The following is a 21,233-nucleotide window of genomic DNA, read 5'->3' as shown; positions in this document are numbered from 1 at the left end:
TGATTTCCACAATGATAAGGCTGAATGCACTTAAATATTTAAATACACCTATATCCTAAGTACTGTTATGACGTGTTAGTATTTCCCTATGTAATGATATTAATGTTGTCAACCTCGGAAGAATGACAGCCTGGGAGGATGCATGTTCTGTCAAACCTGTAATCTTTAAATAATGCACAGAATTTAGCAGTGAATGCTTTATTTCACTGAGCTACCCTAACTGCTAGACTCATACCACTGTAGCCATGGTCGTACAATTGGAGCTGAAGGAAAAATTGTGTCCATTGCACAAGCAGGATTGCAACTTTTATGTATACAACTCTCTTAGGGCCCGATGTATCATAGTGTTTTATCCATTCTTTGACTATGGAGAAATGTGATAGTACACAATGGCCTTAGTTTTTCTGTAGCGCTTCATATCACACATATTCCACTTGAAGTTCTGAAACACACAATTTACTTTGAACCTATTTAAATGTAAACAATTAGCCAAACTTGGTGGGGTAGAAGAAGGCTTGCTGGCGAACATTGGATAACTGTAGGGACATGCTTGTACATTATACCTAGAAATACAGCATACATTTGTTTTACGTAATTATGGGAAATTTTGGCAAAAAGACATTCACATCTATCATTTAGTGCTATATATTTTAGAGAGAAATGAATCCTTGTTGCAACTTTTGATGCAAGGGCGCATATCTCGCTAAAATATACTGAACCCCAGTCGCTCACATTCTGTTGTTCCTGTGTGTTTGCAGTAAATCTTTATCACAATTGGTGCAAAATTACATAACAAGTCGTAATGGTGCAATTCCCGAAATTATGCAGATATAATTTACATTTCACCCAGGCCTAGTGAGAACCAAGAGGACCGTAGCAGGGTATTGGGGCTTGCCCATAGTGAATAGTAGCCATGGACATCTTTCAGCTAAAATTAAGGGCCGCGTTTATGTCAAGAAACAGATCAGGAGCCATATAACATGAGTCCAAGGACACAACAGACTCCAGTACATGGGTTTTGTTGCATACTCTGTTACTGAATGGGCCGCTGACAGTGGTGCAATCTATTCTGTAATGGATGTAAATTTGCAAGTGCACCCTCTTAAGTTACGGTACCCTCATTTGTATGGGGTTAGTTCCATGTACTGAGGGAATACTTTTGGCCCTGACCTCATGCCTATTATTGACACAGGCTGAACCTTTATATAGTGGTGCCTATGGTACCAATTTGCTACGCCTATTGTCTGAACAAATAGGCATAGAGAATTGGTACCATAGGCACCACTATATAACAGTTCAGTTTGTATTCCCGGGTGCCTATATGGTTTAACGGGTAACCCCTTTGATAAGAGGATATTTGATTACACGTCTTTAAGTGTGAGGGTAGAATTGTTAATTGTTTGTCCAACAGACTCACAAGTGTGAGTCTTAAGTAGAATAGTAAATGTATTGTGGAATTCATCCTATTTCTATCTGTGTATTATTTTGGGAAATAGTTTTTTCGTTTTTGTTGTTTTTTGTAAAGACTTAATCACGTACACACACCATTCACATAGATAGATATGTCAGAACCTACCACTGTTACTTATAGCGAAGAAGAAATAAGTACACTATTGTCAAAGACTCCTTCACTTCTCAGTGGTGACAGAACAATAGCACAGGTCATGAATGTAGACAAAATTGAGAAAGTGAAACAACTTAAGAAAAAGAATATTAGGACGTAGTTACATGCACAGGTACTATCTGAACATCTAAAAAACAATACAATACCAGTTGGCTTATAGGTCAAGAACATTCCTGTCATTTTTATAACAGATAAGACATACTTAAATAGATTCGGAGGGGTAGGGACCAAATGTTCAATTGACTGGATGGCTCTTTCAGTAGAAACTGCACTTAGATTAAATGAAGAAGAATTGAAAGCAATAGAAGTACTTGAAAAAGAAATTTTGGGAGATACAATAATTAAGGACGCAAAAAAGTTACTTGAGGCGGCTGAAAAAACTATTGCAGATTTTGCCATTCATAACACCAATTTAAAAATCGCAAAGGTGGCCAGAGACATTAAAACCTTTAAGGTGGAAGAAGTATATCCCTTTTTGAAAGAAGACTTTTTTACCAATAATAACCCAAACTCTTTAAATTTACAGTATCGTGGTAGGTCTAGAAACAAATTTATCACATTTTCAGATACGTCCTCAGATTCAAGTCAAGGGTCAAATAGCGGATATCACCCCTATCCTCAGTACCAAAGACAGAGACCTCCTTTTCTAAACAGAGGAAGGTTTCGACCATGGGGCGGGGGTGCCAGATAGAGAGGATACAATTATCAGGCGGATTGTACCCACCACAGGGATTATTCCAGCAGGGGGACCAATATCTGAATCAAGAAGTGGAACCGTTCAGAACATGGAAAAAGACATACAGACGCTAAGACATTTCAATCTGGGTACACGGAGGGAGGAACCCATCCCTTTTTATAATCTTTCTGATTACATCCCTACCAAAGAGGAACTTTCTATCCTAGCAACGGGACTTACTTTTGTCCCCACAAGGTTACAAAACCAAATAGAGACCAAAATAGAAGTACTTGGTTTCTTGAGAAAAGTTAGAATAAAAGCATATTTTTTAGAACGGGAATGAATTAATCAAACTAATACGAGTGGTTTGAAGAAAAAATTGAGTGAAAGTGTGTTGTTACATCCTGAAATTTCAATTTTTGAAAATCAAGTACTACAAGATCTGGACGAATACCAAAGTAAGAAATGCTTTTACAATGCTAATTGCAGTAAAGGAGAAATGCAAGCTCTAAAAAGCCTATCGACTAATGCTAATATAATGGTTAAACCAGCTGATAAGGGCGGTGGAATCGTGCTGTGGGACACGCAAAAATATGAGCAAGAGATCAAGAATCAATTGTCTAACCAACAGTTTTACACGCCACTTACTATCAACCCGACACCAATACTCAAAGAACAGATCCTAACAATTACCCTAGAAGGTTTAGATGAGGGTTGGCTGTGTAAGAACGAATTTGACTTCCTTAATAGTAATCAAAGGAAGATCCCAAATATCTATGTACTTCCGAAAGTACATAAGTCACTTATAAATCCCCCGGGAAGACCGATTGTGGCAGCGTCCGGGTCGATTTTGGAACCACTTGCACAATATGTGGATGTGTTTTTACTTCCCATAGTCAAAGAGATACCTGCCTATATTCGGAACACTATGGATTTGATAGCGAAGGTGGAGGGATATAATTTTGATCCAAATAAACAACGACTTAACACCTTCGATATCGAATTGTTGTACACTAATATACCTCAAGATGAGGCATTGAGTGTAATGGAATTTGTACTAGAACTATGAGAACGACCCCATCAGCTGCCGACTAAATTCATTGTTACCCTGGCTAGGCTGTGTCTGAAGAACAATTTCTTTAATTTTAAAGACAGTCTATTTCTTCAAATCTCTGGAGTAGCCATGGGATGCAGCTTTTCCCCTGAAATAGCCAACCTGGTGATGGCCCAGTTTGAAGCAAAATGGATTTATAGCGACACCAACTCATATAAACATCCAGTGGATTTTTGGCGTCGCTATATTGATGACATCTTTATGATCTGGAGGGGAGATGCAAGTCAGCTAATAGAATTCCACAACTGGCTAAATGACAGAACACGTGAATTTAAGTTCACAATTACAAGTGATCAGAACCAAATCAACTTCCTTGATGTATATATTAAACATGAGGAAGGGAAATTGATAGTGAGCCTATACACTAAGCCAACAGACCGCAATACTTTGTTGCATTTTTCAAGTAACCATCCACGCACACTAAAATAAAATTTACCCTATGGCCAATTCCTCTGTGTATGGAGGAATTGTACCAACAAGGAGGATTACTTTGTTCATGCAAACATATTGAAAGAAAAACTAGTTACCTGTGGGTATCCAAAAAAAACTTGTTAAAATAGCACTGAAGAGGGCCTGGTACACCCCAAGAGAAACCCTTTTAACACCTAAAGATAAAGATTCGAACATGCCACTTACGTGCGTCTTAACGTTTGACCCAAGGGTAAACAAAGTGAAGAAAATCATCCAACAGAATTGGAGATTGTTAGGGGGACTCAAGATACCGAAACCACTGTTTGCGTTTAAGAAAGGTTCAAACGTCCACAATCAGTTAGTACGAGTAACTACATTAAGGAATGTGGCCCCTCCCAAGGACACAAGGGATCTACTCAGCCTACCCCCAGTGGTGGGACACTATAGGTGCCAAAATTGTTCAGCGTGTTGTCTGACTGAAGATTCTAAAGATGTGACGATTAATGGGAGCATTCATGTACAAAGATCGTTTACGAATTGTAATTCGAAAAATATAATATATTGCATAAAGTGCCCCTGTGATAAATTTTATATTGGCCAAACTACACAAACAATTAAATCTCGTATCCTGCAACACAAATCCAGAATTAAATGCCACAACCAAACACATATTCACTCTGAAAAGGATATATACTGGACTGTACTATGTGGTGTCAGTAATTTACAGAAGGGAGAAAGTGAAAACAAACGTAATCATCTTGAAGCAAGGATGATAGAAAAATATCAAATGTCAAGAACTGGTCTAAATGACAGGGATGAGATCTGGGCTTTACTGTTATAAACTATAGTGATTTTGTTCATCCTATAAACGGTGCTATCTTAATAGGAGTCTGTAATGGTTGCATATTTATTATCTTTATTTTTATTTTTGCATTACTTAGAGTACGAGGCAAGGCAAACAGAATTATGGGATATAAGGTATTTATCCACACTTAGAGACTGGTTTTATAAATTTGTGTTTTAATTTGAGTTTTGATTGTGCCCCCCGATCTAGAGCTAATCATACTTGTGGCCTAAATACTTGCGATGCCCCCGGCCGCCGAAAATAACAATTCCCTCATTATTGCCTCCTCAATTTTTATAATGATGTATAAAGGGGGTTTGGGATTATTTGGCAGGATGGTAATATTATATTTTAAATAGATGCTGACTGTTCGTTGCCTTAGTTCAATAGTCCGTCCTTTATTTTTAGCAAAGGACAAGTGTAGGACCCAGCGGAGTCCTTCTTTGACTATGGCAGCCCGTGAGTGCGTTAGAGCGAGGAGTCCTGTTTCCATTGAACTCACCACCCTAGCACTGGCTGCGCTTTGTTTGTGCGGTGAGACAAGGGTAATTAACCTTGTTTATACTTCCGGGCACCAGTTTCCTGCACCATTAGCATACCACGCTGCTAGCTCTCTACGGAGCGCTGCTGAATCACCACAGAAGGGAAGCAGATATTTGACATTTAGAATCCTCGGTACGTAATATTCATTGTACAGAACGGTCTTACTTGGTTTATCGTAGCACGCTGATGGGATACATCGTAATTATGGTTGTTATTGCAGAAAACAGGCTGGTGCGAGTTTTGTGAGGAGAATTGGAGAAAGGGCGCATCGTTAGCCTACAGCCAGCCCGGCTGGGCAGGCTGTACAGAGCGTCCGGGGCTTGCTTGGTTAGCCACCGAGACACCTGTGGAGGTAGTTACATTAAAATGTTACCCCCCTGGGGGACCGCATGCAATTCTAACTCACTGGAGTGGAGTGGGCATTGTTTCTTTTGACTCTCTTACTTTGTGGCACTGAGCACGATTGATTTTCTGGTATTTAATTGAGGAATAATGTGATTAGGCAAGGCAACAGTTTAATGTTTAGGTTGCTTGTGCCTTCCCTTTTTTTGTAGTAATTCACTTGTTTGAATACACTTATTCGGTTGATAAATGGTTGCTGCCTCACCTCTAGGGTATGAGTTAACAATATATTGTAGGACATTCGGGATTTTCTGATTAATTAGGTGGTGTAATGTGTATTGTGATTTAAGATTTAGTAATTGGATATATGTAATATATGGTGTTTTGATTTTATTTGTATTCTTGTAGAAAATATTTGATTGCTGGCCAAGTCCTGAAGAGGCCTAAACAATATAGGCTGAAACGCGTCAACTGTAGTTTATGTTGGCATCACTAAAAGATAGAATTTAATCAAACGGTTGTTTAAGAGCCACAATCTGAGAGGGAAGTACAAAGGACTATTTCTTCCCGGCTTCTTTTTTGTTTGAACGTTGTGATGACCATGAAAAAAGAATAAGGTTGATAAATATGCGCTATACCTTTCCTTTGTTACAAATAAGTGGGCACTGAAAAAAAGTGTTTTCTGTATGTTGTGCTTGTGTTTTTTGCTGTAGATACTGTGTATAATGTAAAAAATGTACAAAGATTCAAAATTATGATTTGAATGTATATATATGTAAAAAACAAATGATGAAGTAAATAGAAAAGAAATATGAAGAACAATTTATGTTTTCTAAAAAAAACGACTGACTAAAAGCAGTTGAAAGAAACCTAATTGTGTTGTATTTCATTTTATGAGTTGAATAGATAGCGATTGGATGAACCATGAGAGATTGTTGGTTCGATTAACTAGATTTATTGGCTAAAATTGAAGACAGTTTATTCACGGTATCTGTCTGAACAAATAGGCGTAGAGAATTGGTACCATAGGCATTACTATATAAAAGTTCAGTTTCTATTCCTGGGTGCCTATATGGTTTAACGGGTATCCCCTTTGATATGAGGATATTATTGACACAGGGACAGCAGAAAAGAGGCTCGCGTGAGGCATACTTACTGTGTATCACCTCAAAAGTGTAGCTTAGGTAGTGTGCTCCCCCCAAATATGCCGAAAGAGAGGCTGTGACCATTTGCATTGGTACATTGACAGTCTTGAAGCACTGCAGTCTGCCACCTGCAGTGATATGGAGAATTGTTTTTTTCCGCCTAATGCGCACTGTTCTGGTATGTGCCAGGCACACAGAATGTAGGTGTGCCAGACTACAGTCTGGGACAGTGCCCATTATATGTAATCAAGCCGCATGAGTGGTTGGTGGTCTGAAGGTGCAGGTAACCTGTTGAGTGTGGATGCAAGAGCAGCTGAGGGGAAGCTGTAGTGACAACACTGCCAGGGATACATAATTAAGATCACATCCAAGTGAAACAAGGAAAATAGCCTCCAATAGCGGTATTTGCAATTTGTGGCACACATTGCACACACTACGAAGTGTACAGGAGAATGGTATATCGAACTATAGTTATGGGCCTTGCTAGCCTACCTAAAATTGAGGTGTTGTATTCTATAAGTGAAACCCTCTAGTTGGGTTGGCCATTTGATGACACAGGTATCCGTGGAACAGGGCCTGTCTGCCTTAGAAACCACAACATAGCCTACATCTGGATGCCAGTCGACTTTGAAAATAAACCATGTATTATTGCCTGATTCATCATCATCATCTTTATTCGGTCAAATATGTGACCATAAAAGCACAATAAAATAGTATACAACATGTCGCGAACATGCACAATTTCGCTTAACCACCTGCATAAAAAGGAATTAAAAGGTAAAAAAAGTCATTAAAACCCTTGATTAAGGAGGCATTAGTTGTAAAAATAACTCTCAATCTATTTGCAGAATGTCATATAATGTCCAATAGGCGGCAGTCTAATGTGTGTGCTGTGCATCAAAGGGTAGATCTGTCCTTAGTCCAATTTCATAACACATATTTCGTTCATAATTTCAGAGCATGCACTGTAAACTTTAGAACTTTAAAAACATATCGAAGGAGACACAAGACTGTAAAAAAAAGCAAGTCCTCTTGATATGTGTTAAAAGGTCTACCACATAAAATAGTGAGAAGAAAACGTTTTCTAATAGAGGAGTAGGGTGTGCAAAAAAACAAAGTGTTTTTTTGTTTGAGGAGACACCCAGTCAAATGCACAACACGGCAATGAAGCAAACCAGGTATCTGTAGTAGGGAAGGACCCTAAAAAATGTATAGTGTTAACTCTAAGCCATGCGAGGTAAAATCTAAATTCAGGGCCCTTAATCCAAACTCGATATGGCTCCATGCCAACAGTAGTTGAGAGTGGCATATATGAATGAACAGTGAACACATCGCCTGATTCATTATAAGTGTTTCCTGACTCTATAGTTTGTACATGCACTATTTCACACAGATGCGGATGAGCTAAATGCACTGGTTTAACATTTGTGTTGTCCAGCTTCACCTCGGCCTCGATTTTTGCACTAGATCTGATGTGCATGTAAAATATTATAGCAGATCCCTCACTGCCAGAGAGTTGTGCTCAAATTGTTAAAAGGGTACACCCCTTCTCATATGGTAGTCCTGACCAAGCTCGGTACTGACATCAAATGAACACTGCAAGGAAAGGGACACACATGTCCAGGTCTGATTTGCAGAACCAATACTTCACAGTTTATAAAGTACGAGTCGTGAAAAATAGATTTACATTCGAAAACTAAATATAAATATTCAATTTGAACAATACCTGACCGGTAAGGTCAGAAAATGTCAGTTTTCTCCCATGGTGACGTAGGTGTGGAGAGGGTGTCCCCATCATCTTGCCCATGTGGTTAATGGTGACATGCAAGGGGCAGGTTTACACCTGCTGCTGTGTTATGCATGGAAAGCCAGGTAGAGCATGTGAGGGCATCACTTGTGTTCACCTTGTACCCCTTTCCCTACCACTATACCATTTGTGAATCACAACCTCAGTGGATATTTTTGCCCCCCATTACTCTCTTGCGTGAACTATCGATTGAGTGAACCTTACTAGCTGGAAGAGGGTAAAACAGAGTGGCAGATCTTTATTCACTTCTAAAGGTTCATTGTTCTACTAGGGTAGGAGGATGCAAAGGGGAGTGGATGGAATGTTCTACTTAGGGAATGATGGTGGATGGAATGGGAAATGGAGCCCATGTTACTTTTATTTAATACCTATCTTTTTAATGAACATAGGTGAAGATTCAGTTGGGACAACTCCCAGCGCTGTAGTTGTCTCACTCCAGTGTTGTTTGTAGAGTAGCACTGGTGGAAGTGAAGCACAATACGATTGTTTGAAAATTATATATTAGAGCAGTTCACTTGGAATTCATTTATAAACACATTCTAATTGTACAGACGTTTCATCAGACTGAATCTGTGTAAGTAAATTCATGATAAAACACACATTATTCTGTAAAGGCTCAATCTTTTTTCAATTTCAAGGGACGAACAACCAGTATCTCATTATTTCATTATCCAAATCCGATTCAGCCAAATCGAAGTTTATTTAGAGATGCACAAGAAAGATTTGCATTGCAATTATATTGAAGTGAAACGATTAAAAGATTTCAAGACGCACCTCTGGTGGAAAAAAAACAATCGAGAAAGAGAGCAAAGTGACCAGTTTAGAGAAAATAAATAGTAAATTAGTTTCTTTAAAGAGACAGCCAGCCTCTTTACAAATGATAAGTCACAGGGTATTTTTATTGTGGCATGATGCACATTTCTAGGTTGTTTAACTGCTGGGAAGAGTGTTGGAGGCACACTGGGATTAACTGTTCTGTTGAAACAGGGGTCGTGATTATGTTCACTAGTAGCAATGTGTTATCCTGTGTGCTGCAGAGCTCACGTATCAGGAATGTTTGATATGGCAAAAGACATCTGATTTCTATATGGGAACAGCATGCAGCTCTGCTCAAATCCTGACCAACCAGCGGAAATGGCTGTAGCTTTGCACCTAAAGGAAGGAATTGTGGTAGCCCAACAGGGATAGTGAAGTGCCGCGAGATCTTCCACATTGCAATGATTATAGGTATAGTGACAAGTCAAAAGGCATTGTTGCCACAACTGCAGTCGGCTTAATACCAAATACCTCTAAGAAACTACTGTGATGCATAGCAGATCACTTTGAAATAAAGAAAAGCTGTGCCTGCAAAGGTTCTAACTGAGATATGATGGTAACTACTTTGATTTGTCCACACGCTGGCACCAACAGTTTAGCTGAATTCACTGGCAAGTGTTGCTTTCAGTGTTTACATCATCTTTGTGGATTATACTGCAATATAAAGTGACTCAATAGACTTGATTAAGAAGAAGCTTCAGTATCCTGTGGTAAAACCCACTAACAAATGTGTTAACAATACAGAGTCCATGTTATAAACGTTTCAGTTAATCTCTCTCTTCCCTAGTCATAAGACCACCCCAGTGGTTGTGATGTAGAGCCCACAATCGTGAGTGACTAGTTATTAGAAGTGGTTTCTAGCATCCCCTTCCTTCCACCTTAATGGTAGTAGATTTGCTTTGGGGCCGTGGTGGTTAATCATTTTCCATCAGTACCCTTTTCTCTCTTATCAACATATGAGGAGCCAGACACTCTGTGCATTGCTCCCTTTCTAATCAGGTCCGGACTTATTAACCACAAATCAGAAGGAGGAATGGGAGGGTGTTTGCGGTCCATCAAATATCCCCTGGAATTTAACTGCTTACAAACAAAAATAATGTTGTGCTGTTTTTTCACAATAAGGACGAAAAAGCAGGAAGAAAAAAAATCCTTTTTAATTTTAATTATCTCCCTACATCCAACACTCATTCTCCCCACCAGTTCTACTCAACTCTATTAAGACAAGTGCCAGAAAAGATCTATACCAAAAAGCCCACTTTTTGAGTACCCACCTGGGTATTGCATTTCCGCCTAGTGTGGAGCTCGACCCAGTGATACATTTTAGCATGTCACTTTGTTGGGAGAATGCCCATGCATCTTGAAAAGGATACTCCTGGTGATATTTGTAAACCAAAATTGCCTATAGATAGCCAGAACGTACTTTTGTTATTCTCTGAAGGTAATCTATGACAAGATGAAAAACTAGTGTGGCCCAACTGAACATCAGTTATTCTTTAGAGGTTGACATGTATCATGCCTTGCTGTCCAGCTGGGTCAAGGGGCCTTTCATCAGGAGCTCTATGTATCACCCTACTATTTTCTTATTCATCTCCATTTCTGGCATCAATGGGACTTGGGGCTTTTTTTGGGTGGCATCCCCGTGACCGCTACTTTAATCTCTAGTGGGTAAATGGAAGCCTTCAATAATTTGAATGCCTTGATTGTTTCCCAAGGCGCATTTAGTCTGCTAGATATGTCCTCTGAATATTTTCATCTAAAGAGGGTCTATAGCTCAGAGATGAGTAGTGCTCAATAAATGTTTGGAGCATGTCTTGTAACATTATCTTTGAATACCCCTGCCACCTTGGATCTTGTGATTTTATTTTATTTATTTGAAAAGTTTTATATAGCGCTGGCTAGACCCGGAGGTATCAGAGCGCTTTACATGAGGAAGAACATTGTTTCAGAACATAGTAACACAGTTACATCAGTTGCTGGAGCGTACTTACATGAGTTACAAAAGCATAGCACAGGCATTAGGATAAACAAAGCAGGCAGGGGGAGAGAAATTAGGGGAGAGAGGAAAGACATAGGGGAGGTAAACAAAGAATGAAGGAGGGAAGAGGTGGGGGAGGGGTAGGAGACACCGCGTGGAGGCGAGGAAGTAACAGTGTCTGACATGCAGCTGGGTATGTGATGGCTCCCAGCGGTAAAGGGATCATTCCCAGTCCTCCGTTATGTGTTATTCACTTGTCGCGGTGTACTCTCTCAGTGGGGTCTCTGAGACTCCAGGGCATAAATGCTGGATCGCTCCCCAACAAGGGGAGTGGAGTGCTTTGACCAGGGGCCCACTCTAAAGAATGAAGGAGGGAAGAGGTAGGGGAGGGGGTAGGAAACCCAGCGGAACACAGTGTCCAACGTCCGTCTGGGTAGGAGACGGCTCCCAGAGGTGAGGGGATCTTTCCCAGTCCTCCGCTATGTGTGACTTCCTTGTCGCTGTGGACTCTCGCAGAGGGGTCTCAGACTCCAGGGCATGAATGCTGGATCCATCCCCAACAAGGGGATTAGGAGTGCTTTGGACAAGGGCACACTTATGGAGGCCATTTTAGGGACAGTCGGGCTGGTAGAGAAAGACCCTCACAGGAGAAGGGGAAATGTGAGTTGGGTCATTGGTTAAGTAATTCTGCATTATAGCTGCCAGGGGGAAAGATGGCCACCATGATAAGGATCAGGCAGGGCAGGGCGCCTCTAGTATCCCTCTTGGTTGCTTGTGACGCTAAACGAGGTCTTCCTTTGTGACCTGAGCTGTTGCGGCTATTTCAAACAATTATGCTGCTTTCAAGCTGTAGATGCTAAAGGAGCCTCGCTTAGGGTGATTGTTTTTGTCCCCTGGTGACGATCTTCTGCACACACCATTTTGGGGTCAGGCGCGTTTCATAAAAAAGGCTCACAGAGAGTATTGATTTCAATTGCCCTAAGAGACTAAAGGATGACACACTGCACTATCCCGCAGTCCTCCACGAGAGAATATGCCCAAAAAATTAAAATCCGAGGGACCCACAGGGACCGATGATCTTTATCCATAGAGGGAGTGCACTCTCACTGGCAGTGTGCCACCCATGCAGCTTATTCTGGGCCCTTGATTGCCCTCTACCACTTTTGGCCCTCCCTCTGCCACTGCCATTAGGACCCTTGTGCATCTATCTCTTTTGGGCCTGGGGGAAACCTACTCACCAGGTCCCTTTGCCCATATTTCTCAGTTGTGCTGCAATGTTATTTCCTGGCCAGGCACCCCTTTGGGCTCTCTTGCTCAGGCATTAGAGAGGAGCTACTTCGCCATAGGCTGATATGACTGTGCTTCTTCAGCCCGTCAGCCCTCTGCATTTCTTAGGCTATCACCACTCCTGGCGCTGCTCTACGGTGGTCCGTAGTCTCAGAGGGACGTTCTCAGCACTCCCAGCTCTGAACCTGGTGCTCTTTGCCCTCAGAAATATGCCCCCTCTACATCTGTGTGGCTCGTGGGCTCAGGCGGTTCTATGGGCCTCCGTGAGTGTTTGTGAAGGCCACGCAGATTTCCAGCTGCCGCACCTAACCCAGGGTTCCGCCAGCTCTTTCCGCCGTTGCTGCGTTGCACGCTCTGACCATCTCGGAGTCCTCGGGTCCTCCGCCTTTGTCGGGCTTCAGAGCCCACACAAGTTGTATCATGCAAAAGGGGGGTTTTAAGGTGGTAAACCCCCTGAAGCCTGTCAGGATTCCGCTTCTGCCGATCGCGCTGGGGTCCGGTCTTGTTAGACTTGGCACCATTGGTGTGAGTCTCCCTTCCACTTTTTGCTGTTGCCTCATCTGTTTTTGATGGTCTAGATGCTTTGGGCACTTTGCCACTGCTGTTCAGTGCTAAAGTGCAAGTGCTCCGTGTTGTAAATTGTGCTATGGATTAGTGATTCCATGATTGGCTTATTTTATTTACTTGTCAGCTGCTTGTACAGAACACCATGTGTGCCCAGGGCCTGTAAATCAAATGCTGCTGGTGGGCTTTCAGCACTGATTTTGCCACCCACAGGACAGGAGCAGCCTGTGAAATGTGACTCAGGCCTGCCATTGTAGAGCCTGTGTGCATTCTGGGACTGCCATGCCATGTCGACACAGGCAAGTGCACACACTTGCCAGTTCCCAAACCTTCTGCACCCCTAAGGTTGGCCCAAGGTACTCCTGTGGACAGGGTGTATTGTATGTAAAAGGTAGGAGACACCCTGATGTGTGTGGCATGCCCTGATAGTGAAATACTGACAATTTCGTTTTTCACTATTGCATGGCTATCTGTTCCCATAGGCCAGAATGGGCAGTTTGATTATAACATCCTATTAACATAACTAACCCATGGAACACGATAGGAAAATAATATTAGTATGCCTGAACCTAGAATGTTAAAGTGCATCTTTAAGTGTGGGTGATTTTAACATTCTGTGTTTGAAAATACCACTTTTAGAAAGTAGGTATTTACTTGCCTAACTATCCAGTGTGCCTCTGCTAGGTTTGTGTATTACATGACCTGCTTATGAGTGACAGGAGCTGGGAGAGGGCTGTGGCTCCAGCAGTCGGATGAGTCAGGGCTGGGCTGAATGGGAACTGGGTTGAATTTAGAATAGGGGGAGGAGATTTCCTTTCACCTGCCTGGGCCAGGTCTGCTTTCAACAATGCTGTCTCACATCCTGCCAGGAAGCTGCACCAGAGAGTACAGAACTGGTTTTGGCGGGGTACAGACACTCTCTGCCTTCAGAGACAAAGGATTTGTGTGTATAAAAAGGGGGACCCAGACCCCATAACTTTAGATCACTACTGCGAATTCAAGAGGAACCCATACCAAGGAGAAAAAAACAGAGCAGCTGAAGGAAGATTACTGCCCCAGTGCTGTTTGCTGTTTGGAGTCGGCCTGCAGTGGTTACTTGTTGCCAAGGAAAGGAGAAAAGGAATTTGCTGTTTGCTTTGTCATCTTGAGGAAGATCTCCAAGGGCTTGAAATTGAGCTTGCCTCCTGTCTGAAGTCGTAGGAATTCAGAGAATTCACCCCATCTCCCTTGAATTCCCTTGCTTTGAATTCCAACCTGCAAAGATGTGCATGCTGCTGTTTAGGACCTCTAGAGACTGATTGTTGTTGGGAGCTGGAAGATCGACACAACGAGGAAGAAGCATGTCGCATCCGCACCGATTCCCGAAGTATCGCCGAGTCACGGAGAAGACACGTGCCACATCAGCACCTGATCCAGATGCATTGCCGAGCCCCGGAGAAGAAGCACGTCACAACCACACCGAGTCCAGATGCATCGCTGAGAAGATCATAGCAGCACCTGCAGTGCGGCTGCAAACATTCATGCAATGACTGGATCGTGACATCGCATCAAGCCACCATTTTGTCGCATCACACCGGATCGTCGCCGCGCATCGAGGCACCATCTTGTTGCATTGTAACCGGAACGCAGTAAAAAAATGACACATCCCCTCCTCTCCGGTAAGGAACAGACGCATTGCCTCCCCTGCGCTGCAGTAAGAAACAGGTGCGCCGCCTCCCCCGAAGCAAGGAACTGACGCATCACCTTCCCTGCGGCCCTTTTGTTTGTTTTGCGTGAAGCATCTAAGGTACTTTGTTGGAAAAGTGTTCCATTTACAATTTGCATTGAACTGAACTATTTCTACCATTGAAGAACCTATTTTTGATACTGTATTGTGGATCTTTGCCGTTTGGTCTTGTTTAGATAAAGAATACTTATTTTTCTAAACTGGTGTGGTGTCCATTTGTAGTGTTTTCACTGTGTTACTGTATGTGTTCACAAATACTCTACACACCGCCTCTGAGATAAGCCTGTCTGCTAGTGCCAAGCTACCAAGGGGATGAGCAGGGGTTATTTTAGGAGTGTATCCCCCTTTGCCTGACTAGAAGCATAGTTCCCTAATGGTGCAAACCATTGCCACTAGAGACCCCCATTTCTAACAGATCTCTTATAGGTAATTATGGGATGGGATTGCGTTCAATTTGTAGGCCACTAAACATTACTCCCTTGTAAGAAGCTGGGTTATTAGTTGAGAATGGCAGCAGCCCCACTCAGATAATAATCACAATTCTTGTCAGGGTAAATCACTAAAAATTCACTAAATTAACCTGTGCTTAACTTTCTGGAAGCATGGCACAAAAGCAGTAAGGCTTAACTTTGAGTTTAAGCCTTTTTGCAGCACACAAACAATAATAAAGAAAAAACACAACAGAAGAATAATCCCACTCCAATTTAGAAACATAGAGTAACTTTTAATAAAATGACGCCAATAGTGATAAATAGTGGGAAAAAGAACATCATGCCAGCAGCTGGTATCTGGTTGGCAAGACTGGGACAAAGTCACAAGTTAAGGCTGACTGCAGTGGAGTGCAGGTTGGATACAGGTACCAGGTTTTCCCTAGTCAAGAGTTTCCTTTGAACCTTGAGAAATTCTGATGATTTCCCGGAGAAGTTAGATATCTAATTTTCCAAGTCCCAGGTTTTGAGTTGTGGTAGGAGTAGGTCACTTTAGCACCACTCCAAGGACGCAGAACCTGGGACGGGGTGCGCCACTTGAGGGTTACGACTCACTCCAGCAGGAACCATTAGTAGCAGGCAGGTAACGCACACAGGAGACCAGCCAGCTAGCCTTTTGGAGTCACTCTGGTGGTCCTGCTTTTAAGGAGCGGGTCAGTCTTCCTTCCTCAGGCAGCAAGGCAGTCCTTCTTCTGAGTCTTCCACAGGTCCAGCTGTTATTTGATTTGGGGTCTGAAAGTGTTTCTTTTGCTTAGGCTATTTATGGAAGGCAGGCATGTGAGATACCAATTCTCCCCCCAATACCACTTTTCCGGCATTCTGTGCTGTGCTAACCAACATATTGCTTGTGGCATTGTCTTCAAAATAATGATGTATTGCCTCTGCTATAGTGCTCCTCTGCTCTATGTCCCTAAGAGCTATTTCATTGAGGCAGCAAAACCTGTCATTCAAAGGTTTGGGTGTGTGAATCCCCAGCAATATAGTAATTGGAAAATGATCAGACAAGACTACAACTGCTATAAAGGACGATAAAACCAAATCGAGAGCCAACTTATTCAACAAAAAGAAACAGATTCTGGAATGTGTCTTATGAACATGTGAACAGAATTTATAGTCTCTTTCTAAATTATGCTTGTCATCTTTGGGTCACAAGAAGGGGAAGGAGCCAACACTGAAGAGGGTCGATTTAAGGATTTTATTGAGTTTAAACAAAAAAAAGTTGAACTTCAATAATTAGGCAGTACGAGGTCCTGGGTCCGTCCTTGACATTCCTTGACTTCCGGTATGGTGGCGGAGGTCCGGGTAGCCCAAAGCATGTAAGGAAACAAGAAACAACGAGGCTATTAGATACTGGCCACGCTTTCTTCAGAGGACAGGGGAAGGGAGTGAGGGGACAGTCAGAACCACCACCAGCCAAAACGCGTCTACCCGTGCACGGGGGTCGAGGTGTACAGCGTCAAAGAACTCCGTCTACTCTGAAGGCAGTACTGACACAACCCCCCCCCCCTCCCGTAGCTCTACTCGCTCCCGCCCTTTTTACCCCGAAACAGCGAACCCAAACGAGCACGCACCTGGGTAAGCCACGCGTCCTCCTTTGCGTGGCTGGGCGATACGCGGTATCGTTGGCCTCCTGGCGTCTCCTTGGTCGGTCTCTCCCTCGCGTCCGATGCAGTCCTGGCGTCTTCTTTACTCTCGACGTCAGCTCCCGTGAAGGACTCCGCCGCCTGGTTCCCGTCTTCCTTTCCGGTCGTCGGTTCCTCGTCCTTGGTGCTCCGGCTCACGTACTTCTGCTCCTGGCGTTGAACCGCTGCATCCCACGAGTCATCCAGCCGCGACGCGGCGTCTTCCGGGTCCTCCCTGATAAGTCCGAATCTCGCTCCGGATTGGTTCCCGAAGTCAGCTGGTCCAGAGGCAAGCACGTCCTCCTGAACAGGACGATTATTCTTAAAGGGCCAGCAGTCCTCCTGTGGGTAAGATGAAGAATCCATTAGCCGATCCGGGGCCAAGCAGGGGACCGGGCACTGAACCCCGTGACAAATCTCCCCCCTAGACTTTTCCCGTTCGGGGGAAAGTGGATAACGGGACAAATAGTCAGCATTAGTCTGAGCAGAGCCTTTCCGATGACACACCTCAAAATCATAGGGTTGCAAGAAGAGGAACCAACGTAAGATGCGTTCATTGCGACCCTTATTTCGCTGTAGCCATTGCAAAGGCGCATGGTCCGAGAACAAGGTAAAATGACGACCATCCAGATAGTAGTGAAGTTTCTCAATGCTCCATTTCACGGCTAAACATTCTTTTTCTATCGTGGGATAGGCAATCTCTCTAGGAAACAGTTTCCTACTTAAGTACAGAATAGGCCTTTCCCTCCCGTCCTGGTCTACCTGGGACAATACCGCACCCAACCCAACCCCTGAAGCATCGGTCTGTAGGAAAAAAGGTTTGTCAAAGTCAGGGGTTATGAGAACTGGAGATGAGGAAAGAACATCTTTCAGTGCCTGAAAAGCCTTTTGAACGGCCGAAGAGGGTTGTTTGAACTGGCTGGAAGTGGCAGTTTTTTTCAACATATCTGTCAAAGGGGCAGAGAGGGAGGCAAAGTGCGGGATGAACCGTCTGTAATAGCCAACAAGGCCAAGGAAAGCTCTGAGGTCCCTCCTCGTTTTGGGGAAACTTTGACTCTGAATGGCTTTGACCTTCTCTTGTTGGGGGAACAATTGGCCGTTTCCTAAGACATACCCTAGGTACTTAACTTGAGAAAAGGCAAAGCGTGACTTTTTCGAATTTAGATGTAAGCCGGCCTTTTCCAAGGCCCCCAGAATCTGTTCTAAGTGCTGTAGGTGGGTCGGCCAATCTGGACTATGGATGACAATATCATCCAAGTAGGCTGCTGCAAAGCGTCTATATGGGGCTAAAACCGTATCCATAAGACGTTGGAATGTAGCAGGAGCCCCATGGAGACCAAAGGGCAACACTGTGAAATGAAACAGACCGTCTGGGGTAGTGAACGCGGTCTTCTCTTGATCTTTTGGGGAAAGGGGCACCTGCCAGTAGCCTTTGGTGAGGTCAATAGTTGTTATGTATTGAGCCTCACCAAGATGTTCTATCAATTCATCGACTCTTGGCAGAGGGTACCCGTCTTGCTTTGATACCTTGTTCACTGCTCTAAAATCGATGCAAAACCTTTTACTCCCATCGGGTTTTGGAACTAGTACCACTGGAGAGGACCAGTTGCTCTTAGAGGGCACTATGATCCCAGCCTCTAACATTTTCTGTACCTCCTCTTTTATTACCACTCGCCTGGCTTCAGGGACTCTATAGGGTTTTTGTTTTACTGTCACCCCGGGAGTGGTCGGAATGTGGTGTTCTGCTAATGTAGTTCTGCCAGGTTGGTCAGAAAAGATGGACTGATGTTTAATCATTAACTCTTTCAGTTCGTCCTTCTTGGGGTCTGAAAGGTCGGGGTTCACAACTGCATGCTCTATGGTATGAGTAGCAGGAGTAGCTAAGGACACTGCAACAGGTTTTTTAGGAGGAGACCCCAACCACTTCTTTAAGATGTTAATGTGATAAATTTGAGTTCGGTTAGGGGAAAGTTGTAGAGCATATGTAGTCCTTCCTATTTTCTTTACTACTTGGAACGGACCTTGCCACTCCTTTCGGAGTTTGTGAGTAGATGTAGGAAGGAGAACCAGAACCCAGTCGCCTATGTTCAATTCTCTCCATTTTTTTCCTTTATCATAGAAGTACTTTTGTTTGTCCTGGGCCTTCTCCAAGGTTTCGTAGGACAATGTCCGTAACTTGTATAACCTGGACTTTAACTGTTGGGAGTAGTCCAACAAGTCTTCAGCGTCTTGTTTCCCCGTAGTCTCCCAGCTCTCTCTAGTTATTTCCAAAAGAGTCCGGGGCTTCCTCCCAAACAGTAACTCAAACGGGGAAGTACCTAGACTACTTTGGAACTGGCTTCTCAAAACATAGAGGGCCAATGGCAGTAGTTGGTCCCATTGTTTACCATCCCCTGACAATAGTTTTTTTAATGTAGTCTTTATTAAACCATTGTATCTTTCGACTAGTCCGTCGGTTTGAGGGTGATATACCGACGTGCGTAGATGTTTTACGTTGAGAAGATGGCAGACTTGTTTCATAAGTCTGGATACGAATGGTGTTCCCTGGTCTGTTATGACCTCCTTGGGGAATCCCATTCTCGCAAACATTTCTACCAACTTCTGCGAGATGGCAGTAGTCGTGGCAGCCCTAAGAGGGAACGCCTCGGGGTAACGTGTCGCATAATCGACTACTACCATGACGTATTGGTACCCCCTACATGATTTTGGTAAGGGTCCCACGATGTCTACCCCTATTCTCTCAAAAGGTTTCCCTATGATCGGAAGAGGGACAAGAGGGACTTTGGGAGGAATGTACGGGTTTCTTTTCTGACAAATATGACATTCCTGACAATACTTCTTGACCTGAGCATACACTCCAGGCCAATAGAAGTTCTCAATGATGGAATTTGTGGTCTTTTCCGCCCCAGAATGGCCTGCTAAAAGGTGTGCATGAGCAAAAAAACATCACTTGCTCGCGAAATATAGTTGGCACAATCAGTTGGGGAGCTGCTTGCTTCTGTCCTACTCTGTATAGGAGGCCATTTTGTTCAATAAAACAGGGATAGGTAAGGGGGTTCTGTCCTTTGTTGTTAAGGGCACTCTGCCAAGCAGTTGCCAAAGAGGCGTCGTTTAATTGGGCTGCCCTGAAATTGGAATCAGTGGACCACGGTTCTTCAGCTAACAGCCCCTCCCTAACCATACTTTGCCCCTGTTTGTCTAGAACTTCCTTCACTAAAGAGGTGAACCACTTATTATCAGTTCCTATAAGGAGGGATTCAGGTAACTCGGGTACTACTCCTAAGTTGCACTGTAATTGGGTCCCCTTCTCAGTGGTTAAAGTGACCTGGGCTACAGGATAAGTACGCACATCCCCATGTACACATTTTATCCGTACGTTATGGTCCAATAGCACAGAGGTATCGCTCAGCGCACTTTTCCTTATCACTGACTGGCGACACCCTGAGTCCAGCAAGGCAGAGGTTTTTTTCCCATCTACTAAGACACTTACATAAAAGGTGGGTCCTGTCTCTTGTGCGTACAGGATGTCGCGAGGAGCATACCCAACCTCCATGGGTTCTTCTTCTTTTTCTTTCCGTTTTCGGCAATACCTTGCAATGTGACCCCATTCACCGCATTCATAGCACTGGGGAGCTGTGAGGACAGGTGGTTCTAGCTTTGAGGGTCTTGTCTTCAATGGAACGGTTTCGTCATTGTTTCTAGAGGGCTTTTTATCTGTTTTTGTAGTTGATTTGCTAACAACAGGTTTCTCAGCTTCACGGAATACTGGTCTTGTTTGGGCCCTTGCATAAGAATTTGCCATTTCGATGGCATGTTCTAAAGTCAATCCTGCATGCTGCCTGAGCCACCGCTGAGTGCCATAGGGCAAAGCCTCAAGGAACTGTTCCAAATAAATCTTGTTCATGACATTATCAAGATTACCTTCTTGTGGTTTCAGCCATCTATCCGCTGCGTCTTTCAATTTATAGGTGCGTCATTTGGCGCTCCTCTTTCTTGTCTAAAGCGGATTCTATGCGTTTCATCATCCACCCCCAATCTGTCCAAGATTAGTTGCTTCACATGTCCGTAAGCAGCTGTTCCGTCTTTGTTTGCTAACTGGTATGCAGCCTGAGCTTCTCCAGTGAGTAGAGGAGCCAGGTAAAAGGGCCATCTATCCCCTGGCCAGGCACTAGCCCGGGCCGCCCTTTCGAAATTCAGGAAAAACGAAACAGGGTCATCCCCTGCTACATACTTTTGGAGAGGTACTACT

General features: G+C 43.4%; 1 protein-coding gene across 1 annotated transcript in view; it reads right to left on the bottom strand.

Moving 5' to 3' along the window:
• Positions 1 to 21,233, bottom strand: part of TBC1D22A (TBC1 domain family member 22A) — a 2,197,648-nt gene that overhangs the window by 860,291 nt on the left and 1,316,124 nt on the right. The gene's annotated exons all lie outside the window — the stretch shown is intronic.

The sequence above is a fragment of the Lissotriton vulgaris genome, chromosome 1_1 (genome assembly GCF_964263255.1).
Source record: "Lissotriton vulgaris chromosome 1_1, aLisVul1.2, whole genome shotgun sequence".
NCBI classification, from domain to species: Eukaryota; Metazoa; Chordata; class Amphibia; order Caudata; family Salamandridae; genus Lissotriton; species Lissotriton vulgaris.
The sequence above is the reverse complement of the archived record's forward strand: the minus strand, read 5'-3'. Positions and strand labels throughout refer to the sequence as shown.